The sequence below is a fragment of the Pinus tabuliformis genome, chromosome 7, assembly GCF_031772625.1.
Source record: "Pinus tabuliformis cultivar Carrire ecotype Pingquan chromosome 7, CPIR1, whole genome shotgun sequence".
Lineage (NCBI taxonomy): Eukaryota > Viridiplantae > Streptophyta > Pinopsida > Pinales > Pinaceae > Pinus > Pinus tabuliformis.
The window spans coordinates 1137319520-1137330614 of NC_142293.1; the positions used below are offsets into that span (position 1 = coordinate 1137319520).

General features: G+C 34.6%; 1 pseudogene; it reads right to left on the reverse strand.

The window, feature by feature from the left end:
* Window positions 1–7533, reverse strand: part of LOC149251522 (vacuolar protein sorting-associated protein 36 pseudogene) — a 35365-nt pseudogene extending 27832 nt beyond the window's left edge.
* Between the last annotated feature and the right edge of the window lie 3562 nt (window positions 7534–11095).

The following is an 11095-nucleotide window of genomic DNA, read 5'->3' on the forward strand; positions in this document are numbered from 1 at the left end:
TGATGTATATACATGGCTTTAAGGACTTAATAAAATATTAACGAAGGTTTATAAGGGGTGATTAAGTCCGATAGAAAGGTGGTTTAATAAAGACTGGGCTATTGTAATGAATGATTCTGTAGAGTTCAATAAAGGGGGCCTAAATCATTGATGGTTGAAGATTTTGACTCGATAGCAAGTTAAAATTCCTGGAACAAATGTGATTATGCATATTACATGCATACTGTGGGTGTAAGCAGGGGTAACCATGCGTCATTTGGTATTAGAGCAGAATTGTAATTGAAACAATTGGTGTTAAACAAAACAAAGAAATTCTATGTGAAAGAATTAAAACAAAGTTATGTGTTAAAGTGTTTATGCAGGTAAGGGCAATCAGATTTTAACCTGACAAACAGTCAATACATAGAGGTAAGGTATAACAAAATATTGGAACTTGCAGATGCAAGGAACAGAAGACAACCCTTTTAAAGGGCAGGAAATGGTGGAACAAGATCATGCAGAGATCTTGAAGGTGAGATGACATGTTTTGTTTAATTTGATTTGAAGATTGGAGAATGTGTGTTTGTACATTGATGCATAGATAACAACAAAAAAAGGTGACAAGATTGCAGCAACCTAGAGCGAAGAGTGCTCAATTGGTTCCAAAGGAAAGAACCAGAGAGATGCTAAAAGACTGAGCTCAAAGGAGAGAAGCTTAGCGAGAATATGTAGCAAGGAGGAGACTTGTTACTGCAGGGGTATTGTTGCAGTTCACAAAGGTAATTCCACAAAGGATGTGGGTAGAATTTCTAAGGGATGAAGAAGCTAGTAAGACTTTTTAAGTGAAAGAAGAGGCGGTCAGAACCAAGTATTTCATGGTGATTGAAATACAAGAGGACAGTTGTGTTCTTAAGAGGTGTAGATGAGTGAAAGCTTAGAAGGAGCAGATAGAAGTGCTCAAAAGAGGTTCCAGAGACAGAGAACCAAGTGCTTGCCAACAGATCGAGTACAGAGGAAAGCTTGGTGAGGTAAGTTGCAACAAGGAAGACTTGTTATTGCAGAGGCTTTAATGCAACTCATAGTGAGTGAGTGAGGAGCTCACAAGATAGAGAATAAGATGACTACTGATAGTCATAGCAGAGGTTCTGAGGAAGACCACAATAGAAGAAAGATGAAGAAAGAGGAGGCCAAGGAAAATGGCAAGAGGATGTGTCAAGAGGAAATTGACAAAGAAATTGCAGAGATGAAAGAACAACTCGATGTATTGATGATGATACTAGAGGAAAGCCAAAGACAAGGTTGGGTATTAAAGAAGAAGCCAGTGAAGTGGCTTAAGTTGCAGAGAAGGCTACAACAAAGGCAAGTAAGGTGGTTAATGGGAAAACTCAGAGAAGCTGAGTTGGAAATGGAAGTGTCCATTTGTGAACCAGAGCAGTTCTAGGTGAAGATGAAGACTTGAAGACTGAAACTTCAAGTGAGGGCAAAAGGTCTAGTGATTTTAAATTTGATAATTTGTGTATGTTTGCAGGTGAAACATGTAAAGAAGGACAATTTGCAGAAATTGACGTAAAGAGGGAAGAAAACAAGTAGAATCTAAATTATGTTTTAAAAGAGGAAGTAGGGAAGGATATTAAGCAATCAAGTAAAGGACTTGATGAGATTGAGGAGAAGACCATCGAAATATTTCTAAGTCATGTAAAGGACTTGGAACAACTGGAGGAATTGGTGATTGAATCATTAGATGAGATCATGAGGTCTTGTGGTTTTACAACTGACAAGTTGTGTATGAATGCAGGTATTGTAGAAGACAAACCATTTTATGGAAATGTCTTAAATGAAGCTGAAAATTGCCAGGTAAAGTATGATGATGACTATCTTTCAAAGGAAGAGCAAGTTGAGTTATTACAACAAAAGGAGTTCATAAATTCCATGCTTAATGGAGGAATATCTTCAGTAGGGATGAGACAATTATGTCCTATGATAAGAAATTTGCTATTGATGAGAATAATGAGGAATTGATTTTCTTAAATGATCAAAGGGAGAGTGATGGAAAAACATCTAAAACTATCAAAGGGATAGAGGATCAAGATTTTATTCTAATCAAGAATGAAGAAATAGTGTCAATAAGTTATGCTTGTGACAAAAAAGAAGATAGTGAGGATTTTACAGAACTTTTGGGAGAAATTCCAAGCGAGATGGAAAATTTGTGGCATGAGTTAAGTCTTTTGGAAGAAAGGCTAGAAAACCAAAAAGTAAGTGTTCAGGTTGTAAAGTCAGAATTGAATGAGAATGAAGAAGTTCACTACAGTGGACAGGGACAGAAAGACATCATTAGAATAGATGGTGTGGAGGAGAGACTAGTTGACAGTCTCATGAATTCTTTTGAGAATTCAAATCAGCATACTGATGGGCTGATAGAGGAGGAGAAGACACAACAACAAACTGAATTGTTGCCAAAGGAGGAAAAGGCACAGAAGCCTTATGTTTTTTTATTTTAATAATTGTTTTGTGAGTGCAGGTTTAGTTACAGATGCTAGAGGAAATTTGGCACAGATGAGCAGCCAAATAAAAATGAAAGAAGAAGATTATGTGGAATAATTTAATCCATGGAACAGAGATGCTCAATTGCTGGAGAGAATGTTGGAAAGTCATGATTCGGTGCAGACATAAATAATCATGAAAGAGGGTAAAGATGAAAGGGAGGCAATAAGCGTAGGAGTCAAAGCAAAAGTTGGAGCAAGAGCAAGAGCAATGTCTACAATGGTAGCAAGAGCAAAAGTAGAAGAAAAATTAAACCAATAACTACAAAGTGAAAGTTACCAACAACAGTTTGAAGAGTTAGTGGACAATAGCAACAACCTGAAGCAAAGAGAAAGAGGAAGAAGTAAGAGGCAGAATATGGACCAATCCAAGGATGAACTGGAGACAAAGATTGAAGAATTATGGCAGTTGATGATGAAACAGTCCATATGGAGGAGAATGATAGCAACAGGAAGCATGATCAATCAGAGTATGAACCTGACTGACAAGGAGAGGAAGATGAAACAGAAAACAGCAGAAGTACAACAATAACAAAGGTGCAAGGCATTTGGGTGGCTACAAACTAAAGTTTGGGACGCTGGATGTTTTGCTATCAACGTATGAACCCACATGATCAGGAGATCATGAAATTTTTCTACTTTGGGAGTGTGATGCAGGAGCATTCAACCCAATAATTTCATTGTATTTTAGTAGACATAGGGGTATTGTGTTTTCAAGGGAGTTGGTCTCCTAAGTGTGAATTAATGTAATTATTTAGGCTTTTGAGTGATTTTAATGAGAATAGGATTTAATTAAATATAGTGAGGCATATTTGTAAATGTTCTCGAATGTAGGAGAACATGAGGGATTAGTATATTTGAGAGAGGAGAGGATTTGAGAATTAATTGTAAAACTCAGATTAGGAGTTAGTTCATGATTTTATGGATTAGAGAGGATCCTTAGGGATGAGGAAGAGATTTTAGGATTTTGTTAAAGGATCTATGGATCTAAACTAGGAATTGGTTTTAGAATCCCTTTGTATAAATGTAAGCCTAAAAGGCAAAGACAGAGGTTAGAAAGTTAGAGATTTTAGATAGGCTAGATAGATAGCTAAAGTGTGGTTGTAAGCCTATGGGCAGAGTGCAAAAAGAGGCCACAAATCAGAAGAATCGGGTCAGAGAGAGATAGAGAGTATCATCATGTAATTGTTTGTTAATACACACACACACACACACACACACACACACATATGCACAAAGATTCAATTCCAAGTTGTATAAGTGTGTCGTTGAGTATCGAACGGTGAATGATTAGTGAGTTAGTGTATTCTGTGTAACAGAGCTACAGGCAGAGTTCGACGATGACACAGAGAGAAGCATGATGAGGAGGATCATAATGGATTGTTGAATCCACTAGAAAGATCAAAGTCGAAGCTCAGGAGGGAGTGCGCAGTGAAACAACTGAAGGACCAGAACCTGAATGAAACCCAAAACCACAGAAGCGCTGAAGAAATAGCATAAACCATAAGTAAAGAGAAGAGAGGGAACGTGAAGAGTTGATGCATAGGAGCTGTTGGATCTTAGAGATCAATGAACGGAATTGAAGGAGATAAGCGTCCAAGATTAAATCGTGCAAGCGTAAAGTCAAAGAAATGAACGACGGAGATCAATGTAAGAGTTAATGGATGAGGAATCCGGAGAGTCGTCGTAGCCATTGATGGTATAACATCTACGATCATCAGGTGTTAAATAGATTGGAAGTTAATCAAATAAGGAAAAGTTTACAAGTGAAGGCGAATTTTCGGGCAGCCTCAAAACCGTAAGTGGTATTGAAGGGTGAGCACCCGATTCCATAAACCGTTCGACACGTAGTAGCCGAGGAGAGAGAGGAAACCGCTTTATCGGGCGGGTAATCCTCGTACAAGTTGTTTGACCGATATCGTTGAGAAGCGTTGGATTAAATGAGGTGAAGATCTACGACGCAGGATCAACGATTGGTTTCGTTGATCGGATGTAACGTCAACCATCGGATTAAACAATGAGATTTATGGTGGAGAATTGATCCAATAAAGGTAACATCGGTAACTGTGCAAAGGCCGAGGATTGGCAGAAAAGGTATGATTTATGTGGTTTTATGTGTTATCTATTATAAAGGGTTTATAATAGAATAAAGCGCGATATGAAGGTTTTATGGGTTAAGTACGAACTAACCAAAGGAAAGTGTGGGGTTTGATGTATATACGCGGCTTTAAGGACTTAATAAAATATCAATGAAGGTTTATAACGGGTGATTAAGTCCTATAGAAAGGTGGTTTAATAAAGGTTGGGCTATTGTAATGAATGATTTCGTAGAGTTCAATAAAGGGGGCCTAAACCATTGGTGGTTGAAGATTTTGACTCGATAGTGAGTTAAAATTCCTGGAACAAATGTGATTATGCATATTACATGCATACTGTGGGTGTAAGCATGGGTAACCCTGCATCATGCCTTCCCTGTCTAGCATATATATTGATATCAAAGAGGTTCATTTTTGGCTTCCTAGCCACTTTATGCAACCATCTTGAAATTTGATCATTAATCTCCTCAGAATGACCTGCCATCCATTGTAATTACAAAGTGAAAGAACACCTGATGCTGCATTCTTCTTTTCCCTAACCTTGACTAGATTTTTGTCTCGCTGCACAACACTGTCATGCATTGTAGGAAACCACAATGGCCAACTTCACAAAACTATTCTCAAACTTTATTATGTGGAACAATTCATAAAAAAACTAGACTGTGCTCATAACTTTTTTGTAACGGATCTAAAGCTTGAAGTGACGGAAAATAGTGCATTGCACCTTAAAAGTTGGCATGATCTTGAAGCAATTAAGTGTGGACCTTAGATAAAAGGGGGCAATTGATTAGAATTTATTCATATTCACTGTGACAAAACTAAAATCAACATATGGTTGTCCTCAGATATCATGAACACTTTTTTAAATTGATGAAAATTAAGCAAGAAATAAAATAGTTTGAAATAATGAATGAATGTTTTCACAAGCAGCAAAAACGGTTTCAGAAATGATCTCTCGAAGAATGTTTTCGTTGTGACTTATATGTCCAGTCTCAAGCTGTTGTATACAGTTAGCAATGTCAACTACAGGCACTGTTTTATCTCAAAGTTTTTGATGAAAATTGATCTTATAATCCACTCAATCTTGGTAGTCCACGTAGTCCATATTCACAATATATATTAAAAAAGCATATATATGGGGGCAATAAAATAAAAAAACACGACATTCTAGAATGGCCAAAATACATGCAAGTACATACAAAATAAGCAAACATTCATATATATATATATATATATATATATATCTATGTATATATATATATATATATATATATATATATATATATATATGTATATATGTATATCTATATATGTATGTATATATACATATATACATACATATGGGGGCAATAAAATAAAAAAACACGACATTCTAGAATGGCCAAAATACATGCAAGTACATACAAAATAAGCAAACATTCATATATATATATATATATATATATATATATATATATGCATATATATATATATATATATATATGTATATATACATATATACATACATATATATCTATATATGTATGTATATATGTATATATACATATATACATACATATATATATATATATATATATATATATATATACATATATGCATATATCTATATATGTATGTATATATGTATATATACATATATACATACATATATATCTATATATGTATGTATATATGTATATATACATATATACATACAAATATAGATATATATATATATATATATATATACATATATATGCATATATACATATATATATATATACATATATATACATATATATACATATACATATATACATATATATTTATATTGCGAAAACTGTTGTAGTCTAGGAGTGGGGAAAAAGTGAGGTTTAAGATGGTTATTATAATAGAACCTTAATAAAAATCAAGTTTTTAGTTAGTAACCGTTAAGCGTTATAGTACAGGAACTTTCGACACTACAGTGGAGTAGGGAATTTTTTCGAAAATTCAAACCGTATTCTATGACTATAACTAATAATATAGAGCTACAGAAGAGATACCATGATTGTAACTCTAATGATGTTATCCATTTCGACTACATCACTAGCAATTTTGACAAAACACTGCCCTAAAACCCTTGTGGTACTCTGCATTTCTGTTCGAAGTTGCATTTCAAAAATTGTAGCTTTTTGAACTGGCAAATCAAGACTGAGAAATAAATTATAAACCAAATTTAATATAGAAGAAAAGAAAACCTACTAGATAAAAAGAAAAATATAACAGATACTAACCATGAGTGCATTCAAGCCCTGAAATGCCTCCTGCAAACTCTTATCAGTCGCCTCCCATTCTTCCTGCTCCTTTCTTAAAATCCCACTCAGACCAGCCATTGAAGCCTTTAGTCTGCTAGAGCCACTGCCCTCTTCAATAGAGTTTGCATTTGCATAAGAACCCATTTGCCCGATTGGTTGCTTAGATAAATTAACCTGTTGGACATCAGTTTCCCATTCTCTAGACCTCAAAAGCTCACAAAGCCTCCCTCTAAAAGAATCGGGAAGGCTCTGCCCCCTCAAAATCAATGTAATGACAACAGATCTTATAGCCTTGGTAACACCTAATGCTGCAATTTTTCCATCTGATGAAACGCAACTCCGTAGCCTAAGGCTAGGCTTCGCAAGCATGTTTTTTATGGAGTTTTCGGGAGGGAATACCTGGGTTATCGATGCCAATGGGATTGCCTCTGCACGTCTAGAATTCTGATCGACCCAAATAATTTTGTGTGTGGTTAGGATTGCTAAGCCTGCTTTTAGTATTGGGTATACTAGATCTTCCTCCATCTCCAAATCAACTGCATCCAGAATCGAGCACTCAACTTCACCTGCTTGTAAAATGAGTCTTCCGCTGCCTGTCAATTATACAGGATGCAACAAATTACCCCATAGGGTGCCCTCCATGGGAATGATTCTTGGCGTTTTTGGTATGAAATATCAAGTATTAATGCATTGTCTAGATAGAAGTAGGTTGAACAATTATGAAAAAATTGTGAGAAGAAAGGGGTAACTCAGAAACCCATACAACGATCTTGAACTTTGTAAATGCAAGGAATCAAAATTAGCGGTGATTAAATATTGATAGGCCCATAGTTGATGTGACTGTTGACACAAGATTTCACCAATTCTCTAAGACCATATAGAGTAAAACTTTGGCTGGTCATATGCTCTTTGTATTTTTATAATTACTCATAATTTGAACATCGAGCTCAACATCGTCATGATACCCTTCCCCTAGTCGCATCAATTTAAAGTGGGATTTGGTGTTGAATGACTACTCCAACTTTGCCCAAAAATATGAAATTGTTTAAGTGCAAAAAAGTATGTTATTATTATAAGGTTTATGTACCTTCATTGTTACATGGATCATATTTTAAAAATGAATGGTTTGTGATGTATCATATTATTGGTAACACACAAATCATATTTAAAAAATAAATGGTTTGTGATGTATCATATTATTGGTAACACACAAAAATAAATTGTATTGAATATGTGTCATGTTTTTTTCATTAAAAAAAAAAACTGCCCTATGGAAACAAAACAAAACAAAAAAAAGTACATTTTACTGTTGAGACTGATATTTCTCTTTAGATTGAGGGTCGCATGGCAGTTCTGCATAACTTACATCATTTGCATCTTGTATGGGGGATTTATTTTTCTATGATTAACTCTTTTAGACTTATATATTTATGGCATTGTAAGAGTATAGAAATTCTTGACATGCCTATATCATTTGTGATTACATCAAAAATTATGAAGTTGTTCACTATAATGTTGTATAAGACAGAAAAAGAGAGATTGTAGGTTGAATTTCTTAATTCTGTTTTATGTAGAAGCTAGGTAGTTGAATGCAGATTTCCTTATTCTAGAAGTTTCTTTTAGGCCTATTGGAGCGTTGGGAGGTGGTCCATATGTTCTATAATAGTGTGGAAAGAATTAAGAATATGATTGCCTAACAGTTCTTCAATTAGAATGTGTTCGGGCTCTAATGATATAGCACTTTTTGATAACTTGTTAGCACAATTGTTGTATTTCCTGGAGGTATGTTGGAAGTGGATCTCTTGGAAGTATCCTCTGATCTCTCTAATTCTGTGTTTCCAGGTAGCCAAATTTAGTACTTCTAGGTTGGTCGTACATGTAAGCCAATCAATAACATGTTTTGAATCCCCCAAGATCAAGATATTTTTAATGTTTTTGTGCTTTGCAATTGTCATGAGGCTCCAAGTAGCTATGAGCTCTGCATTGGTGTTTGTTCCAAGACTAATGCCAATTCTATATTGAATGGATTTGTTCTCAAATAGTTTGATCAGACCCCCTCCACCACACAAATTTCCTTGTGCAACCTTGTCAAAAAAACCAATAGTAACATCTAGTGGGATCACTGGAAAATTATGTCTTTGGGTCCCTTTATGGGGATTTCATGGATATAGTCTCTGAAGTGAGGAACTATATTGAACGTTTGAGAAAGAGGACAAGCTCTTTCATTTCTAAAGATGATTCTATTTTTGAGAAACCAAATGCCCCAGGCCGCAAAGATGGGGAGGGGTCCAAAGGGTTTTGATTTCTTGGCCCAAAAGAAAAGAGATTCCTTAAAGGAGGACCATCTAATGAAAGTGCTACTGCCCATAGTCGTGATAACATTGTCCCACATTTCTTGTGCAATATAGCAATTTGTGAACAGGTGGTCTACAATTTCTTCATGTTGTTTGCACAAACTACAACAGTTTGGTAAAATGAAACCTATTTTTTGAATATTTTCCCAAGTCGTGTTGTATGAAAATAAACTTTGATGCATTATGATATATCACAAGAAAGTAAACTTTTTTGTGATGCTATTTATTTATCACAATGAACTTTATGTATAGCATAAAAATAAACTTTGTTGTTATGTGATGTACTGCATGAAAGTAAACTATGGAACAATGTGATGCATCATTGTAAAATAAATTTCCGTACAATGGCTTTGGTGAAGTAAACTTAGTTGTGATGTATTGTATCACGTGTAAATTCATTTTTAAGTGCAAAATGGTGCAAGGAAGCAATTTTCTATATGAAATGTTGAGAGATGGAAATCTTCGGGAAGTGGTATCAACGAAAGTAAAGTTGTGTGTGATGTGATGAATCATTCGTAAAACCATTTTTGGTGAGATATAATATAAGTGAGCAATGTCCATTGTAAAACTTTTGAACCTTGTGACACATTTTAGGCAAAGGTGTTTCCTTGTGCTACAACATACCGCAAGAAACATTTTGTGGATGCGATAAAGGAAAAGATGAAAAGATTTCACTTGGAATTTTCCTTTGTCATAGTTGAAACAATTTTAGAACAATGCAATGTTGCGACTAAAGAATTTTTTGGGCGTGAAAGGTGCTCTATCGCAGGGAAAAATATTTTAGATGTAACATGTTCCATGAAAACAAAGTTTTGTGTGATGCAAAGACGAAGTTTGCACAAATTTTTAGAATATTTTCTAATTGTTGAAACAAAAGGTCCATTACCATTCTCAATGATTAAGTATGGTTGATTGTATATTGGGTACGGTTATTTTTGGTTGATTATGGTTGAGTATAATTGATTATAATTAATAATGTTTGAATATAATTGAATTTGGTCGAGTAGAGATCATAATGGTTAACCATTGTTGACTGTATATTGATTTTGGTTAATAATGGTTGACTATAGTGTGTTGTTGACTTTGATTTATGTTGGTTAATGATAATTGGCTATAATATGTGGTTGCCTTTGGTTAACTTTTCTTTTTACAACCCATGATGAATTTTGCAATGCAAGATAACCATTTATGAACATTGAAATGTAACATTGGATTTTTTTGGTAGTTTGAATTGGGTTGGATCTCCTCAATCCAAAACTCTCTTTTTGCATCTTCTAGAAAGATGCATGCTTATGTCATATCACACATAAACTTTCTCAGATGTGACATGTTGCATCACTCCAAACTTTCATTCATAACAACATATCACATTGCATAAAATTTTCTTTCCATGTGAGACATCACACATTCTCAAAATTCCCTTCATCAAGATGCGATGCACATCACACATAAAATGCCTTTGGTTGTGACATAAAAAGCGGTTAACCATGGTCGATTATAGGTTAATTTTGGTTAATGGTGGTTCAACATGTTTGATTATGGTCATGATGGTTGACTATGGTTGGAAACTATCATGACTATGGTTTATGATAGTAGACCAGGTTGATAGATTGATTATTGTTCACTATGGTTGATTATTATTGATATTTTTAGAATTAAGTTTTCAGGATGAGGATTGATTTGACATTCATCTTTTAGATCCATCACAATTAGATTTTTTTTTTAAGTTTCAAACCAACCAGTGTGGTCCATCATCAAGACAAAATGATGAAGAAAATTTGATAAAGTAAGATAGATAAATAGGGGAGGTGTTGAATTTTTCTACAAGTTATACATTAGACTATGATTTT